Source organism: Perca fluviatilis, chromosome 24, assembly GCF_010015445.1.
Source record: "Perca fluviatilis chromosome 24, GENO_Pfluv_1.0, whole genome shotgun sequence".
NCBI classification, from domain to species: Eukaryota; Metazoa; Chordata; class Actinopteri; order Perciformes; family Percidae; genus Perca; species Perca fluviatilis.
Window position 1 is genome coordinate 3,156,705 of NC_053135.1, and position 20,455 is coordinate 3,177,159.

Here is a 20,455-nt window from a genome sequence, read left to right on the forward strand (position 1 = left end):
TATTTGATTTTCTCCATATCGCCCAGCCCTAATTGCATGTCTTTCAAATGCCACACTTTCATTTGCATTACAAACTGATGTGGTCTCCAAGCCCAGACCTGATATTATACTAACTGCTTGAAACTTGAAAAAGCTCATCCAGCGCCACAGACGACATTTTACAACTGCTTTCACAGGATGACTAGAACTCCTCATGACTTAACTGAACTTGATGCATAAAATCAGCTGAGTGCCCTAACATTACTTGTATTACCAATCAAATACATTTAAAGTAATATTCTTGAAGTAAGTTTTCATGTAAATAAATGTCTGTTAAGTCACTATCTATTGCCAAATGAGATAACTCAAGGGTGACTGAGCCTATGGCCCACGGATGGCATTTGCAGGATTACGAACTGGGAGTCTGTGGTGACATTCCTGGGAAAAATCACAAGTGGCACACACAGTGTTGTTCCATCACCCAGCAGTGATTGGTCCGCCAGAGAGGGAAGCCGTACTGTTTTTTCTGATCTGTTAGCATTGCAAGTAAAGAAACGAAGAAGAGAGCAATGACTACAGATGATTCAACTTAAAAAACAAGTGAACGGGAGATCCAAAAACACAGCTGCAATTACCGCTTATTGTCATAGGTGCCACCAAAGAAAAAAAAAAAAAGATCTTCGAGATTGTAATAATAATTCAAAAACGCATACCAAACTGTGTCTGAACTGCACCTGTGAGCAGAGCAAAAGTAAACTGCGAACCCTGCAGCTTTATAGCTGACATTCTGTTATGAGTTTATGACCTTTCTGCCCTGTTACATATGGAAAGTAATGTGGTCTGTAAACAAAGAGTTGGCCACATAATAGTGACTGACTCCAGAGTAAAGATTAACCAGTGGCCACTTCAACCACAGTCAATAGTTTCACTGCAAAAATGGCACACTATAACAGGCCTCGCGCAAACACACACACACACACACACACACACCCCAAGGTTGGTGTTCTTTGAAATATTACTACGCTGAACAGGGGACATTACCTGGGCTTTAATGGCGGAGAGTGGCTGCTGGGTAGGTAAAGCACTGAGAGCCCTCCACCACTCCACTCCTTTCTCTCGCCTCGCTTCGCCGCGGCTGGGAGAAGAGAGCTCAGGCAGCCGTTAGGACAATGAAGAGAGGGCCGGCGATGGTGGGTCCCCTCTGAGGCCCTTTTCATGCTCTCAGGTTGAGTCACAAGGGCCCACTTCATCGCCGTTATCCAGGGATGAGAAATACATAGCTTCTCTTTAAAACTCTGACCCGGCCTTTTAGTCCGGTGTGCTGGGGGCCGATTATCCTCACTCACCCTTTTAAAAAAAGTCACACGAACATGCATGCACACTCACTCGCGTAGAGATATATGCACATTAGTGAGAGTGGCGCGCACACACACACACACACACACACACACACACACACACACACACACACACACACACACACACACACACACACACACACACACACACACACACACACACACACACACACACACGCATACAGTAGATACATCCGCCAAGTGGCTCGTATTGTGGCACACATGCATATAGTAGAAACATCCACCAAGTGGCTCGTATTGGCACAGGCTATGGCCCCGGCTCCGGGATAGATCTATATTTAAGAGGGGAATACAGTGAGCGTTTAACCCTGCAGCTGAGGTGACTGAGTGAGTCACAGAGGTGTGGGAGTTGCTTTTGTGGGTGGCGGCGAGCACTTTCTTCTGTGTTTTTCGCTGCGAGTGAGTCAGCCAATCACTCAGTGAGTCTGTGAGCTGAGAACTAAGGGCTCGCTTTGCCGAGTCTTCTTTTTGAAGATGACCTTGGGCTCAGGGTAAACACGCTGAATGTTTTAACGCGCGCTCAAAGTTTCATGCACTGCTGTGTGGTGTGAAGCCCGGGCTCATATCTCATCCCAGCCAGAGACTGCCCGTCCTCTCAAGGAACTTCTCTGTGACAGGTGAAAGAGAGCGCTGGAATATTGAAATTCAAGCGGAGATAAACAAACAAGCGACTCATCAAAGTCGGGCTTCTGTGTGTGCGTTTCCACAGTCGCCCCCAGCTATGTTTACTCATTAGCACACCACGTCCAGTACCTTGCTAAATGAAAGATGAAGCCAAGGACTGATAATGAAAGACAATGCAGTCAACAGCAACAAACTGAGCACACAAAAAGCCCACTGGTAGCCCACTTCTCTCGGCCACGTTGCAGGAATGGGTGGGGTCTGCTCTGTGGTTGTTGTGATCGGGGAGACCAACTGTTCTACGATTGTTTTTATTTCAATTTAGGTGATTTATCCATCCGAGCGGAAAACAAGTGCAACTCAAGAAACAATATATGCTATACAGAAAAGTAGGATTTTGTTTGTTTAACGTTGTAAATGAACTTAAAGGTCCAATGTTGTAAAAATCCTTTGATCTCTTGAGATGCTATATGAATACTGTGAAAGTATCAAAATGCTAAATGCAGAGAAAATCAACACAGCCCGCATTCAGAAACTGTGCCTTTAAACGAGCCGTCAGGACTTCTGTACAATTGTGATGTCACAACTATACTATGTATTAGGTATTAGGTAGAGAGAGCCGCTACAGTGCCGTTAAAGCATTCCACGGCTGCAATGACAGTGCAGAGTGCCCGGGAGAGTGCAGATGCAGAAAGACCCGGAAAGGCTGACCAATGAGAGCAGACTGGGCTTTTTCGGAGGGCGGCTTAAAGAGACAGGTGCTAAAACCGAGTGTTTTAGAAAGACGGTGAATGCGGTGAAAACCCCCTAACCCTAACCCATAGAGACATAGTATAAGAAAAAAATAAGTTTTAAAGTAAAGCATGTAAACATATTCTAGTAGAAAACCCAACATAGTACGAACCAGAAAAATTGCATAATAAGTCCCCTTTAAATCTATTAACACATCCTCCATGGTTTACTCGTTGGCTTGATAAAAGGATAATGTGCATTTCCACCATTAATTCTAACAATGTAGCCATGTCATACTGCTGCTGCTCTTTGTAAAAAGAAATACTGTTCCCATCTTATGATTAGTTGCCATCTTCTCCTCTGTCAATGAAGCTCAACAGTTCCTGCACACGTTACACACAAAAAACATCCTCTAGAAGCTCAAAGGGCATAGCCCTTAATTATGCTTGTAGGCTTTCAGTTTGAAACATCTTAGGGACGTGTTGAGATAACCGATTTAAAAAAAAAAAAAAAGGCAAAGTAGAAACAAATGGAATTATTTATTGGGGGAAACCGTATTCTGTATTTGTATATTATGCTGAATGTGCACCATTATAGTCGATGTAATTTCACTCCCCCTTCATGTTTTAACCTGGCTGTTATTAGCTTTGTTTATCATTTGAGACTCCTAGACTTTATTTTGAAACCGGCCTAGTATTTGAGAATTTACAGTATATGAAAACACATGCTTGTGCAAGACAAGTTAGCATCTGCTGTGCTGAGAAATACTGCAACTACTCTGTTTACAAGCGTGTCTTATTCGCCTCAGAAAGCGGGCCTGCAGGGCGACAGAACAGCGCTCAACACAATTCTTCCTGTGTAGCGCTGCGCTGCTGGCTCGCTCCTGCTTCTGTTATTAAGTCCACAGCTATGGCAAGCGCTTGTACACAATCCTCTGTTGTTTTGGGTGTGCGGCGCTAGGTAGCATTAGCATCACCCCGGCAGCCGAGGCGATGATAAGCGTGCGTTTCAAGTGGAGGAATGCCAGTCAGACAGAATCCCTCTTTCCCCTGCAGCATCTCCGGCATCTAATCCATGACCACAGACACCCCCCTCATTACCGCCAAATTACATGCAAATTTCCCCAAATAAATGAGTTTTAAGTACTTGACAACCTGTCATCCTTCGAATATTGAAACGTCCTGACGGCTAGATAAACAATCAACAATAATCACTCTATGCAAATTTGATATTTCCTGCACAATTACGAGAGGAAAAAACACCCACTATAAATAACTGGACACACAAAGGCATCTGGCATTTGTTCGGGTTTTGAACAGATACGGATGCAAATGAAAGATTCTTTAGGATGTAATTGATTCAAACGTTGCTGCGCCTCCTCTGCCTCCTTTTATTGTTCTTTTTTTTCCCCTTTCTCCTGGCACTTGTTTTTTTTTTCTCCCGCTCCCTTTATCTCGCCGCTTTCAATATACACCGATAATGGCTGATGTAAATGAGTGAATGAGAGAAAGGGAAAAAAGAGAATGCAGAAAGAAGGATGTGAATCACCCTTTCGTCTACCTCTTGTTTTGTCTTTTCAAGTGCACGCTTTAGAAAAGAGAGGTGTGCAAAATAACGTGCTCTTACAGAGGGGATTGGAGAGGCCTGTGGAATTGAATGCGGGCTGGGAAACGGCGAGCTGTGTCCGTTGCTTGGAAAGGAGATTACTGGGCGCCTCAACCCCTCCCACCCACCCACCCACCCGCTCCTCCACAACACCCAGAGATTAAGACTGACAACCTATCAAGTCATTCCAGAACAAGCAGATCTCTCGCTCTCATCTCTCTTCCCTCAGCCTCTCGTTTGAAAACACCCCTCTCTTACTGCTAGGGTTGGGTACCGAACCCGGGACTTTTACCGGTACCGACCGAATCACATCGGTACTACAGAGTATTGGTTCACGTAAAATCCGACAGCTTATCTGTCCTCTCTGCATGTTGATAGAGAGCAGAGGTCACGCACACACGCACGCACACGCACACACACACACACACACACAGAGGAGGTGCAGACGGCGCAAACTACGTCGTCAGGTCTGCAGTTTTGTTGAAGTCACGATGTTGGCGATGCCGATAAAGTGGTTTCAAGTGTGGTTACAGTTTTTCAAAACTTCACGCAGACAGCGATCGCTGCGATATGATATTAATGGCGAGGCGAAAGCGGTCGCGGTGCTGTTGACGTTACACTTCCTGTAAGACAAGCGGGCACAACAGTGGGTTCTGTGCCCTGGGGACTGACTGACAGGCTGAGGTTGTAAGGCAAGGAAACTTTATTTCTACAGCACCTTTCAGCAACAAGGCAATTCAAAGAGCTTTACATAAATCATTAAAGAGAAATTAAAAACGGTAATGATGAAAATAAAACAGGCTAAAAAAAAAAGAATATACAAATACAAGAATACAAGTTTAATAATTATTCAATTGAATAGGTTGTAGGGACAGGTTTGGGAGGAGAGAGGGAGGGGTTTTATTTTTATTTAATTTCTGTCAGTGTAAAATATTCTGAATAACAGAATGTTCAGATAAATAGGTTTGGAATTATTTTTACAACTGAATTTTGTTTTTTGTAACAGACAGAGGGGAAAGTACCGAAAAAAGTACCGTTGGGTACCAGAACCGAATTTGAGATACCGGTATTGATGCTGGTATTGGTTCAGATGCGAAAGGTACCCAACCCTACTTACTGCCGCTTTCCACTCCCTCCAGCTCTTTGTCTTTTTCTGTCCCTTCCTTCATCTCACACACACTTCTGTCCACACTCAGAGGCCTGGGAGGTGTGTCTGGAAGGTGTAATGTGTGCCGAGTCTGACCCTGGTGACCACCAACCTCTAGGATCAGGACATCCATTAGTGGGAGCTAACGGCTTCATCCCTGTCCAGCACTGACACCACCCGCTGGGCCTCTCCGTCTCCGACTCTCCCTCTTTTCCTGACGGCCTCAGCTCGCTACTCTCTGGGCTTTTACGTTCATATTTATTTATTTTTTTTTTTTTTTTTTTTTTAAATCGCTGCAAAACACTCTGGGTATTAGGGGGAAACCGTCGGCAGCAGGAGACACTGTTGTGGCTGACATCCAGAATTACGGGGTTGGGCTTTACAGTAGTTATAGGTTGAAGGGATTCTACTCATCTCAATGGGACTCAGCATCCGATCCCAGTGACAAAGCACAAGTGACAAAGTTTCTGCCTAGGCATGAGTTGGTTGGGCTTACATTGCATTTGCACATGCAAGCCTTTTACTTTCTATTTAAATGTGAGTATGCAAGCAAAGTTACAAATTGAATAAATATTTCTCAAAGTATAGAGCCACGTGATTAATCTAAATCGCAATTGTGATGTCACTCTGTGCAATTTGATAACTGCTAGGGCTGGGTGATATGGAGAAAATCAAATATCACGATATTTTTGACCAAATACCTCGCTATCGATACCACAACGATATTGTAGTGTTGACTATTGGTGCTTTCACAAAATATTTACACAATGAGATTTTTGATAAATAATCAGTAATGTGGATATAATGACTAAGTGGGTAAAAGCAAATAATAGAACAGTTAGATAAGTTCAGAAAATGACATCTTTACCATAATGCAGCCTTTAAAACCAGGAAAAGACAACACTTATGCCATATTACGATATCCAAAATATAAGACGATATCTAGTCTCATATCATGATATCAATATAATATCGATATATTGCCCAGCTCTAATAACCGCAAAAACAAAAAGAGTGCGCTGCGTGCGTGACACCATTCCTGTCTCAGGCTCCCGGACTCGCTTTTCCCTGACACAGCCACGCTCGTACGCTTAGTTAAGGCAGTTATACAGTAGCCGCAGCCCAGCTGGCACTCGCAAATGTGATGTCATGGAAACTATTTTTACCCGCGCTGGTGGTCGCGACACTAGTTGCAGTCTTCTCCTGAACAGAGGTGGCGCTAATGAGCAAAGGCTACCGACTTTGCTCTTTCTACGGACTAGAAGAAGAAGAAAAAGATAAACAACAGCAGAACTGGCAGCAGCATTGACGTCGATGCTTCGATTTGATTGGATGACCTACTTCGTCATATCAAGCCTTTCATTCACCATACAAGAACTCATCCTAACCCAGTAAGTTTACAAGAGAGACTTGTAGTCACTCTGATAGTCCTGGCATCACGTTGCCCAGGAGCTCGTTCATGCTTTCTGTTTCTGTAGGTTTTCAGGATCTCTTTTCTCTAGACTCACATCATTTTCTCTGTACAGGGAGATATGACAAATTTCTTTACATGCAAAGCTGGAGCTTTCAGGGCTCTTGGTCATCTGGCGCCTTAAGGCACGTTCGCTTCCTCCACAGTAGGTAATCCAGCCATGACAGCAGCTGGGGTTACCCTGGTTACCTTAAAGCCCCACAGCACTCAGATCATTTTTCTACATCGTCCTGTTGGCGAACAGAAGATGATCTCTTCGCTAAGACGCCGCTAGGAGATCAGGAGCGTTCAGATGAAGGCGGTGCGAGAGGCGAAGGGGCTGATGGGATCTTTGAAAGTGCTGTGGCGGACACCTGGGCTCGTGGGAGACGACAGGCGGATGGTCACGACGGCGGAGTTGACGAACGGTGCCGTTATCAATCACAGGCTGCTCTATTAATTTCATCAAGGCACTGTGCCGGCTGACATTAAATGACACGCCAGTTGGTCCGACGGCGTCCCTGAGGTGGCAACACGGCCGGCCGCCGCTTTTGAAATGCAAATCAGGATTCAACCTTAAACAGAGCCGCTCGGGCCGAAATTATCTTTCTGCCTCTGAGTCAGGTGCTCCCCCTCCCTCCTTTCTTTTACCTACCTTCCCCCCTCTTTCCCTCCTGCGCCTTTTCCTCCACCAAGTTGACCCCTGTGGTACCGGAGATGGAGAGAGCATCTTTGGAAGAAGCGACAGATAAAGGCAAAGGTGGAGGAGGGCGGGAAAGGAAGAGGGGGAGGAGGAAGGGAACGGCAGTGCTGACACCAGCATTCTGTCCTGATGAAGGGCCAGAGGAGCGCCACCGCCAAGCCCAGGGATTAAGACGTCTCAAGGACAAGGAAACATGGGAAGGAGGATGGAGCACAGAGGTGTGTGTGTGTGTGTGTGTGTGTGTGTGTGTGTGTGTGTGTGTGTGTGTGTGTGTGTGTGTGTGTGTGTGTGTGTGTGTGTGTGGATGACCACACACAACCTGCATCCTTCGGTCTGTCTGATTACCCCACACTGAGGAAGGCGATGGTGCTGCTGCCTCAGAACTGAGTTAAACTTCAGGCAATCCCTTTCACAATAAAATCCACCTGAAATCAGTATGCAATCCAATACGCACGCCGTGGTTCCTTTTGGCCCTCAGTTTCAGCGCTTTAGAGGAGCTGTGCCATTAGAGCTGTCAATATTGTGAAGCATTAGCGTGGGCCCAGACAAGGAAGGATTGGTAACCAATATGCAAGAAGCTGCCATTGTTCCTGGAAAGGCTTTTTCCTCCTCTTTCTTCTTTATCTGAGCAGACTGAACACATTAATTTTAATTGAGACATCAGACAAGAGCGAAACATAGAGCGCTGCCTGGACAGGCGGCAGATACATGACGGAAAAGAAAAATATTCAGACGGTGACTTAAAAAAAAGCAAAGAAAAAAAAAGGTAGAGGGAGAGGAAATGTGGGGGTGAAGAAAGGAGGTCCCCGCGGCAACACAAACAAACATATGATAAACACATGAGAGCTATCTCTCGCTTTATCTTTCTGCCTCTCCTCGCCTCCCCTATTTCTCTCCCATTTTCATTCCGCTGCCTCCTTCCTCCTCTCGTGTGTCTTTAAAGAACAAAGCAACGCTGAGCAAACTCTTTCAGCACACAAATTCTCCACACATCGCCCAAGTCTCCAAAACGATACGTTAGCTGTAAACAGCATTTTGTACAGTCGACGCAAATCGCAGATCCATATGACTCAGCAAGCGTTACAGTAGCTTTGATTTATCCATTTCAGCGCACTGTAATCACAAATACTACAATGCACAGATACACTTTTTGAGAATAATGGGTTTTTAAAGACACCCCTTACACTCTAATTAAACCCCTTTAAACTTTTATCCTCAAAACAAGTGAACATCTGCCACTGGAGTAACAATATTTCATCCTGTTTTCAGGCAAATATCTTCAAATTTTTAAGTATTTTCTAAAACCAGCTCATATTTGTCGATGCAAATGCAGCAACCCGACTCAGATTCAGGGCGCTTTCACACCTACCTGTACTTGTTTGCTCTGTTCCGAATCAGTATATTTCTGTGACCGAAAAATTGCAAGCTGCTACAGTTTGGATGCTCTGGCGCATCGCAGATTACAAAGCACGCCTGACTACGGGAGCCGCATAGCTCAAACTTGCGGTGTACACCTGTTAGTTGGGTCGGATCGAGGTCAGATCAAGTTCTCACCACGAACGAAAACCTACTGATGCACACCAGAGTTAGTTTTGCCGTGTTCACACCTGCTCACGCCAAAGGGGGTAAACGCTCGAGGGTTCGATTCAACCGAACTTAACAAGGCAGGTGTGAAAACACCCCCAGACACTAATTAAAAAAAAAAAAAAAAACAATCTTAAAAACTTTATTTCTGTTGGAGACTGGTTGAAATATTCCTGCAGTACTGGCAGTTTTTTTCTTCTTTGTTTTGTTCAAAATAAAAGTTTTTAGGACTCAATTACAGACAATCAACTTCATAAAAGCAAAATATGGCAGGATGTGGGTATAATAAAATGTAGAGACTTGAATATGATAATATCTTAGGGATATGAGTGTGTGTTTTAGAAAAGGCTTGTGTGCAAAAGCTTGCTGTTTGCATGTTTTAAGGCATGCAGATATCTTCTGAATGTTTGTGCGCATGTACTGTACCTGTGCATGTATTTGTATATAGAGCAAACAGCCAGTAGCTATATGTGCACACACTGTGTGTGTGTGTGTGTGTGTGTGTGTGTGTGTGTGTGTGTGTGTGTGTGTGTGTGTGTGTTTGTTCAGGAGTCAGGGGAGGGAGCCATAGAAATGAGGAGCAAAGCCTGGGATGGTAAGCACAGGGAGACACCTGGCACAGAAACTTAAGTGCTTCCACCAAGTATCATCAACCCAAGATTAAAAGCGTCGAGGGGGAATAGTGGGAGGAGAGGGATGCAGAGTAAGGAGGAGAGAGGGGGAGGGAGTGATCACGCATATGACAAGATGGGGGTAGAAAGAAAGAAAAAAATCAAGATGATGAGGAGGAATCTGGGAGTGGAGACGAGAGTAAGTATCTGAAGGCAACAGCGTGAAAGTAAAATGCAGTAATACAGTTTGTGGTGTACAGTTAGTAGCACACACACACACACACACACACACACACACACACATGTGAATACACATACATACACGTGCAATACATAGCATACACTTAGGTATAAACCAACATTCTTTGCTGCTTGACAGATGATTGGGTGTTATTTCCATGATGATTGGTGACATGTGGACTACACAGGGAGGGGAGGGAAAACAGTAAACACTACAGTATATACAACCACCCTTGCAGGTAACTGCATATCACTGTTGTCACATACGGTGGAAAGATAAATATGAAAAAAAAAACTTTAAAAGATGTAAAAAAAAAACTTTCCCAACTGCTGGATGCTTCACCTCGCAACGTTAAAAACACAACAATCGCCATAATTGGAGTTACAAGGTTTTATTCCACAAATCCCCTGCCTTAAACCGCATAGCCTGATTACCAGACAATCTTTCCTCAGATGCCTCTGTCTAGAGACTAGTCTGTCAAGGGCCTACTGATTACTGTACACAAATACCAGGCTAATATTCTCCGTCGATGGCAAACAACAGGATGTGTGCACACTGCAATCTATGGCAGTGTTCTTCGAGCGTGTGTGTGTGCTTTCTGCTCCAACTCGTCTTCAGAAATCTGTTTTGATTGCAGAAAGTAACTGCGGGTACGCCTCTTTAAAAAGGACGTCTATGCTCTCTCTTCCCCATTTGCTGCCACTCCTGCGAATGGTTATTATTATCGTCATCAGCGGAGAACGCAGAAAATCAGGGCCCTGACAAGCAATCTCTTCCCCAACTCAACCTCTCCCACCACTGCAAGAAATATCCAACCTCTCGAGTTATTTAATCCAGCACTGGGTATCAGTCGTGCTTTTCTTGGAAACTAGCAAAGAAACCTGCCAACAAAGGTAGAAAATGTCACTTTTTTCACAATGTTTACACTTCATATGTTCAAGAAAGTACAAATACGTTAATACTGATGTGACGATTTGCTTTTTTTTCATGCTATATGTGAACATTATTGCCCTAAAACTGCCATTTTCGGCAAAACAAATCCTGACAAAATTGAATTGTCATGGGTAAGAAAAGAAATTACCTACATTTTATCACTCGATTAAAGAATAATCTGATTTCAAGACCGAACGTGTGACTTAACAGCTTGTTAGGTCGAGCATTTTTTGCAGAGCATCTCCCTCTCCCTTCCTCTCCATCCAGCCAGTGCACTTGTGTGCATCCTACAGTCCTGTTGACAAGAGCAGGCTTACAACCGGCACACACATGCCCCCCCACTACAGGCTTAATAGGGTTTCAAGTGTTTTCTCCTGGACTCGTGTTGAATCTCCCAACTGAATAACAGGCCGACGTCAACGTGAAGGGGCTCGAGGAGCCGAGGTGGCAGCCGGTTCGAACGCACGCGCAACCATTGGTGGAAGAAGTATTCAGATCCTTTCACTTAAGTCAAAAGTACTTATAGTAAAAATACTCCATTACAAATAAAAATCATGCATTGAAAATGTTACTTAAGTAAAAGTATGTAAGTATCATCAAGAACACGTACTTAAAGGATTCAAAGTAAGTACTCAATGCAGAAAAATCCTCACATTTTAGAAAACCGTCAACGATCCAAAAAGTTCTGACAATCAACTAAGTGTTTAATGGTCTAATCATTTATATTGTGGGGTAGTTTCATTTTCATGAAGTTTTCATTGTATTTTATAAACTACATGTGTTTTGTGTGCAAACATCTTAATTTGTAAAATTAACTAGTAACTAAAGCTGTCAGTTTAATGTAGTATTTCTCTCTGAAATGTAGCGGAGGAGAAGTAGAAAGTGGCATGAAAAGAAAAGAATCAAGTAAAGTACCTAACATTATTACTCGAGTACAGTACTTGAGTAGATGTACTTAGTTACATTCCACCACTGCCTGCTCCCCCGGATAACGGCACAGAAATTCAGATCCGGCAAATTTAGCAGCGTCTACAAATGCTGAGTGCATCATTGCTTTTAGATAGCAATGACGATCGATGATGGTGCTGTTGATGATCAGGAGGAATTCATACAGTGTTATACTATTCAAGGAGGAAATTAAATGGCAAATGAGATGACCCTCGGGTCCACAATACCTCCATTCAGAGGCCAGTGAGTCATGATTGCAGGTTCTTCTGTCTGACAGTGAGTCAGGTAGACAGCCTGCCTGTGTCTAGGACATAGGAGAGGAGGTATAGTTAAGCTCGTACTGCGGCTTAGCACCGATAATCCAACCTACAACTCTCCTCTCCTTCTGAACCCAGAGTGAGGATGAAAGATTTAGACTTTCACCCTTGGTCCGTGAGGCCTTGCTCTTTCTCCCTTCTTTTTATTCCTCCTCTTGCAACCATCCCATCTTCCCTCTCCATCTCTGTCTGTCTCTCGTTATCCTTCACCCCGTGACTCAAAAGAGGAAAAGATCTTGTGATGATTATTTCGGAAGCGTGCTGATACCATCTTTGTGGGTTTTTCTTGCCTCGTCTCATCTAGGAAGAGGTTTACAAAGCAGCGAACAGAGAGCTGCCTCATCTCTCCAATGCATCCTTACCTTGAAGCCTATTAAACAACTACCAGTAGCCTTTCAATATGGATCATTCGATACTAATGGAACAAGACAGCGTAGCATCGGCTGCGCAGAGTTCCTTCTTGAGGGTTTTACAATTCTGACTAGATGTTTGGAAAAATAGTTTGGATGTAGGCTTCTCTCATTCGTTTGCTTAAAAGCTACATTGTTTTCTGGTCTGCAGTCGTCCATCATGCTTTGTTCATCACTCAAAATTCATCACAGCATAGACTGGGATGGGCTCAAAGTCATTAGTCATTAGGGCTGGGTATCTCTCAAAAATCTATCAATACTTGGACTTCGATAAGGGTTCCTTTCAATACCAATGTTATGAAACAAAAAATAATTATGACATTATGGCATAAATCTTTGTATTTCTTTTTCAGCTCCTACTACATAAGCCCCGTCTCTACAGTTTTTCTTGTGTGTCTCTATGACATTTAACGTTAGACAGCCAATCACAGACATTATTAGATCTTGGAAGATTGGCTCACTGACGCTGATAAGATTTACTCCTTAGGTATTAAAATTGGGTATTGAATGACGGGGCATTTTTTGATACTCAATACTTTAAAAGCAATTCGGTCGGTGCCTAAAAGGTATTGAATTCAGTACCCAGCCCTCATCTTCACTCCATGTACCACCACTTTTTAATCACCCGACACCTAAAAATTCTCCATGACAACCAAGGAAAATTCATCCACTGATGAAGACCTTAAGATGGGGTTGAAAGCCTTAGAAAAAGCCCGTAAGAGGACACTGAGTTAAGCAGATTTGTCAAATTTTCACAAGAATAACCCCCTCATGCTCATGTCTTTAAGAGACTGTAAACTCCCCAGAAGTCAAGCATTTGTTAGCAACCATCATTAGCATTGTCAATACTTCCTGTGAGCCACCACTACCATCCCGTTAAAATACAAAAACGTATACACTCACTGATTCGTCAAGAACAGGAAATCTGGTGATGCTTGATAAAACGCCGACCAGTAGCGTTAGGAGTCGACTAAGCTCCTAATTCTTACATTTCTTATGATGCAGTTCATTTTTTTGTATTCTGTACAACAAAAACCTTCAGTCATATCGCTCACACTTCTTGACTGCTAAAATGTTACACCGACTATAATCATGACTGCTGGACGGGCTAATTACAGTGTGAGCGCTGACATCCATTTCAAAAAGTTAAAAGCAGAGGCGGGTGAAACAGACAAAGATTTAGAAAGGAAATCAGAGAAATTAAATATATGAAATTCATTTAGTCCGTGCAAGTACTTCCTCCCACTACCTACTCTTCCTGATCCCTCTATATTCCAAACTCATTTGGCAGCCCGCGTTGCCCCTCGCCTGGCATCTAACGGCTTTGATGTAGTCGGCAGACGCCAGGCGAGCGCCGTGGTAACCTGTGTTTGAGAAGTCTGTGAGCTGCCCTCTCTACATCCCCTCTCTCTTCTGCCATCCTTTTGTGTCTGTCCGTCTCTCTCTGCCAGTTAATGAGCCATGCAGGACTGCCATCATTCTGTGTAGTCATGTAGAGAGTCAGAGAAAGAGGGTAGAAAAGGGGGGGGGGAGCTGGAAAGACAGAAAATGGGTGAGACAGTGAGAGAAGAGAGTGGGGACATGATGTTTTCCCTCACCTCCTCCCTAATCAGGCCCCGTCTCTCTACCAAACACCACACGGCAATTAGACCTGACAGTACTCCGACTCCCACAATCCCACTAGGAACACTGAAATCAACACAAGGGAGGCGGGGGGAATGCCTGAAAACCAGCACAACTTCAAGAAAACAGAGCTCCTGATAGCAGAGATGCAAACACTGAGGTAAAAATCTCAAAACTATAAAGACAGAATAAAGATTCTTGCGTCCCATCGTGCGTGGCCAGATGCTGTGCAGGAAAGTGGTCATGACTGTGTGTGTCAGGCTGTAGTCCCCAGAGGACGCCTTTCGGAATAGTAGGATGATAACAAATACTGTCGCGCTCGCGTGCATGAACAGCGAGCTAATTGGGATAATTAGTTTGTTACCTCGCTCGTTATTGCATTTTAATGCTGATCAATGATCAGGAGGGCTGGAGCGGGATGCTGGATGTATGTTTGTTTACGTGTGCCTCTACGTGTATCCACATGGGTTCATGCATTTAGACACTTAGATTTTGGAGTGATTAGGTAAGGTTACAGGAACGTTTTCCAACCACATACAGTAACTGAAAAAAAAAAATGCGTAGGCGGGGAGAGAGTGATAGTGATGTTGCTGCACTTCTGTCAAATATGCAACATGTGTTGTAGCGGAATTTAATTAAGGACAGCTGACGGAGAGAGGGGTAACTGTTGCCCCTCTATGATGGATTAATGCCTCCATGATTGTTAAACATCAGTGGACACCGTGGGTTTTGAAAGGCGTCCTCGCTCTTTAAAGCTAAGGGAAATTTGATCTAATCCCAATGATGTTTTGATGGATGAAAAAATACTGCATCGTAAGTGTCTTAAAGTGACATTGTCTGCATAATGCAATGTCACTGGTCTACATGTGGGTAGTTAAGTAGAGAAACATGAAAGGTACAACAGCAAAATGGACCCAGAAATTAGGGCAGGCTTTTGCGATGTGTTTATTGCGCCAGTTGATATCGCAATGACGATAGAAAAACGATATATTGTACAGTCCTACCAGAAATGCCAATATTCACTGTGGTCTTACTAATAATTCTTGTATTTTAGGGTGGAGTGTTCCTTTAAAGTACATCTCGACTGCGATCGATCGATAGATCGATCGACAGAATACTTTATTCATCCCCATAGGGAAATTCAGATGTCCCGCAGCTCAAAGACACCACACATTTCCACACTAAAACCATATGGATAAATAAATAACCTTAAAATAATTGTAAAACTGAATAAAAACCAGGCATACATATATTGTAATCCATTCTATATACGTAGAAGTCAACCCCACAATGTTTCGGTTACAGGAAACGCTCCCTTTGCCACTCATGCGTGTGCACCAAAAAAAGTTGCATGTGAGCTGCAGAGAGAAGAGCCCGTGTCCAGCTGACAAAAGCGAAAACGCGACACCTCCAAAGCTCCATAAATCTCCCCTCTTGAGGAAGCCATTTCATCCGCACACATCAATAGCCAACTCTCTAGAGCGAAGCGCAGCAATAATTCCAGATTAATCATTCCCTCACGGAGCCACTTGATGCGTTCAAACGCACCCGTGACCTTCAGCTCTGCCTCTTTCTACATCATATAGCCTGGGAATATAAAAGCTTATTAGCTCAGAACATTGTTGATACGTTTGTTCGAAAGGCAATGCACTAATGAGGCGTTGCAGGATGCAGGCGGCCACTGACTATCCTTTTGGAGAATTATTTTATTTTCCCCCCGCTGGAGGAGCACAACAATACTCCGCTAATGGCATCTCTTTCACAAATGGGCAGATAAAAAGATAGATGAAGTACAATATTGCTTTACCATATCAAAGGGAGTGCCATCCTCGGCTGTCTGTTGGCATGTTGATGGGTGAGCAGGAAGGTGGACTTCTATAGACGCGTGATGGACGTGAGGAGACAGTTGGAGAAGCTGCCAGAGACAAAGAGAGTGATGGGGAATGTACACAGACCAGGCAGAACAAAACAAAAAAAAGAAAAAAAACAGACATGACATTGCATTATAATAAACATAAGCATGTTAGTTAAGGAAAAGGCACAAATAAGACTTTTAGAAACACATTTCAGATGAAAGAGTGCATTATTTTTGCATCTATATATCCTTTTACTGTCTTTGTGCATCTTACCGACAGCACCAGATACTTACACACAGACACATTTGTTGACACGTTCAGCAGCAGCTCCATGGTAGCAGATCATGGTAAATCAACAGTGGCTGTAAAAAGAGAGGAGAGTTACTTTACAGCCCTAAGATCTGGATTTCTCAGCCTTTTCTGGCCTCATGCTGAAGCTAAACGTCATTCCAGAGTCAAGTCTGAAATACACTGGACCTACACTTCCCATAATGCATGACTACTGGGGCAGCCTCTAGCTCACCCAGTAAGAGCATTCGCCCCATGTTGGCCGAGTACTGCCGTGGCGTGGGTTCGAATCCGACCTGCTGCCCTTTTCTGCGTGTCATCCCCAATCTCTCTCCTCCTTTCATGTCTATCCAATGTCACTATATAATGAAAAGGGAAAAACCCCAAAAAATAATCTTAGAAAGAATTCAATTTAATACCAACTTCATGAACATACTGGCAAAAGTATGTAGGATATATCAGAAAAGGATTTTAGGCTATAAAAAAAATTGTTTACCAAGTACTTGAACATAAGACAGGTTATTGTACTATTCAATACATACATACTTTGTGACGAAACAATGGAGCTATTTAATCTTATGAAAGGACAACACAAATGTTAGACCTTTTGTGAACAAAATGTAAGACTTAAGGCCTTATTTTGTCCATTTACCTGACATGGCCAGCAAAAGCTAGCCCAGGCATGACTTTCCCTATATACCACAGGTGCGCTAATTGGTCAGAACCAACAAAGCAGGATTGATAGGGGAGCTCCAAACTCTAGCTGCAACTAAATGCTACGTGTGCATTCAATGTGAATGTGATGGCCACGCTCAATAAGTGGGAACCTCTTGCACTCACACTTTTATCTTAACCCTTGTGTTGTCTTCCAGTTTGTTTTTTTTGAAAAAAAAATTTCAGTTTGTTTTTGCTTTTTCCAACGTTTTAAATTGTAATTTTTCTTCTACACATTTTGAGCGCTTATTTCTACGTCCCATATTTTCTGACATTTTCTAAAAACGGGTCAATTTGACCCGAAGTCAACACAAGGGTTAAGACTGGTTCATATGATTTCTCAGACACGCTATACATACAGGCTTTTGTTTCAAACATTCATTTAAGAATTTACAGGAAACGTAGTGTTTGTTTCACATACAAATGCTTTATTTAGTTGATGGTACCAGGGTATCTTTTGCAGCGCACACATCTAGTTACTTTTGGATTGTCTTGTCTCTTTCTTATGAACTTGATTTCTTTGGAGCTCACCGGTGTTGAAGGTTCCACTCTCTGGAATGGCTCCATGCGGTCTGCTGGGCAAAAGGTTAGCACCTGGAGCAAGAGCTGCTTTACAGGGCTGAAGCCAAATTGGACACTTCCACTACTCGTCATGTCATGGGGGAGCGTCCTTCTTTCTTTAGATATCTTGTCACTTGATTTACATTCTACTGAGTATTTTTGTTTTGGTTTATGTTTAACGTTAAGTTTAAATTTTTTGGATCAAGTGTTTTGTTTTTGATTTTAGTTTAATTAGTAATGTTTTATGGTAAAGTTTCCACTGTGTGTCAAAACCTGGGCCACGTTCAGCCCCGACAAAACGTAGCAACACGTTTGGTTTTTCACTGAAATGGGGTGCGTTGAACGCACTGTTGTGTGCGCAAGCGCTCTGCCTTTTTAAACCACGAGTTTACAGAAACGTCTCTGCTGATTGGGTATCACTTGGATAACAACCAATAAACCAGAGACACTCCCACTAAACAAGAGAAGACATATCTCAAATTTAAGACCTATATCACGACATAAAAGAACAACGAAATGACTCACAAAAGTACTTGCAAAGTAAATCAATGTATTAAAATTGTATGTGACACGGAGTAATAATAATCTGTACATATACAGCAAATAATATTTGGATGAGCGAAAGAAAGAAGTACAACACCACAGAATTAAACAGAAACATTTCAATGAGCATTAGAGGCAGCGTTACATGGACGTAGGATAATTAGGACCTGTTTGAAATTATTGAAGACCTAGAACACAATACTTCCGCGGAAACCCTGGTAAGGTCAGTTGTACGTTGAGTTTGTTGCGTTAAGAGCTCTATTTACGTTCTGTTCATTGACCTCTTTCATGAAATCGTTTTTCTTTGTAAACCGTTTAATTTGCTAGTTTTTGTGACTCCTTATACCTTACTGCTTGCTGCCTCACAGTAAACAAAGCAAAAATGATACATACCACAGCGTGATGAAGTGAAGACTGATTCTACAAGAGTTACCACAGCACCCACACTACTTGTATGATTATCAGACTCAGATTTCAGATACAACATCTCTTCATGTGCCCATACTGCCAAGTGACAGTGGATGTCAGTCAGCTCTGTGTGTACCTGTCGCTCAATCTAGTGCTGGCCAAAGATGTGTCTTTTCTATTGATACTGCCTCCAGGAAATAGCCATGTGCACGTACTTTAAAGACCTATACAGCTCTCACTTTCTCCTACCTACTCCTTTTGCTTTTATATGTTACCAAACTAAACCACCACCCAGATGGAAGCATTTTTTTTTTTTATGTACGATTTATTTATGGAAATTTCAATACAAGAATATATGTTCAGGAGTTCTCACAGATATGAAGTGAGAGGATTACAGTATGCATATAACAATGCATGGGACAGCCAAATGGTGAAGATACACAAGACCCCCAAATGTTTCCCAAATCAAACAGACAACTAAGGCAAACTTGTACAAAGACCAAGAAAAAAACAGAATAGACCAATTAGATCAGGCCGTTAAATGCCCTGCATGTTTTATTTATTTATGTACTGGTTAAGCTATAGAAGTAGGCACCGTAAACTGCCTGTACATTTGGAGTTAGTTCTTTCCAAGCCATTCTTTTTGACTGCTAAAAAGAGAGCAAAAAAGGGACTTTTGACATACAATCCAAATATCCAAATAGGGATGGAGCAAAGGTATTTTTTTGTGTATTGTCACGGCACAGGTAGTTCTGGTAAAATAATTTGTTGTTAGGTCTAAGAATATGCAGATGCTGACATAAGATGTCCTGAGTTGCAGTTTTCTGTACTGGAGCACACGTTGTCAACCTAAGTGCGATATGCTAATCAACACTTTACCTACTTGTCAGAACACACGGGGGGGGGGGCTCACTTTCTGGGACCAAAATGTTCGCTTTTAGCACCGGAGGGATTTAACACCCAGTGTTACAGTGTCTTCTAATCACTAGCCTACATTTTTTATTTGACTCTCCCATCATACGAAACATATGGAGTGATGGCATCCCGAGCAATCAACAGAGAAAACAGCAATCACTCTCTCATTACTGTCCTTTCTGTGTGTCCCTTACTTTTTTTTGTGAATTCACTTCCCGTCACAGGCTCCTGCTTGTACGACTTATTTTGTGCTGAAAGCCCCCAGAGGAGACGTCAGGAGACTCTCACTTAAGGGCCGCCTCCGAGGGGGAAACAGTTTCGACTTTGTTCTGGTCGGCGAGCGCTCTGTGGGGAAAAATGTCTAAAAGGGCCCACATAATTAGAGGAGGGAGTGAGAGGTAAAGACAAACCCTGCTTTAGATGGCACCTTAAAATAGTAAATCAACTCAGGCTTAGACTCACTTTTTTTCCTGCCACATATTGATGTCAGCACCCCGGAAACATCTTACTGTCCTCGTGTAGTCGTTTCATCTGAGTTGAGGTGGGGACACGGGTGGAAAATAGTCCTGAAGAAAGGAAGACAAACACTTCTTAATTGTTTCCCAAATGGTTTGCAATTTAGTTTGTGCTCTCCTTCAAAAAGTCTTGCAACAAAAGGCAATGTCTACAAACAAATGCTTTAAAAAGGATTGCTGACTTCCTGTTCTGACATTTGACATCTCAGAGGTATGGCATTATGGGAATATGGCATTAAGAGAAGGCTACCGCTCAGCCTGAAGACAATTATATAACGCCTTATGTGGCTCTGTCAAGTCTGAGAAAATAACCCTGATGATGTCATAGTGATGTCATCAGCAATAACTTGGGTTTGACTTGGAGACTAAGGC

General features: G+C 43.0%; 1 protein-coding gene across 14 annotated transcripts in view; it reads right to left on the minus strand.

Moving 5' to 3' along the window:
* pou3f3b (POU class 3 homeobox 3b) overlaps positions 1–20,455 on the minus strand; it is a 184,433-nt gene that overhangs the window by 153,998 nt on the left and 9,980 nt on the right. For 12 of the 14 annotated variants that reach the window (XR_005638405.1, XR_005638401.1, XR_005638397.1 and 9 more), the window contains 4 exons: positions 20,031–20,134; positions 19,763–19,929; positions 16,433–16,501; positions 16,091–16,198 (listed from right to left, as the gene is read on the minus strand). The gene's annotated coding sequence lies outside the window, so the exon portion shown is untranslated. Of the gene's footprint in view, positions 1–16,090; positions 16,199–16,432; positions 16,502–16,662; positions 16,701–17,672; positions 17,785–19,762; positions 19,930–20,030; positions 20,135–20,455 lie in introns of those variants that run through there. The other 2 variants (XR_005638398.1, XR_005638407.1) reach the window with 2 other exon arrangements.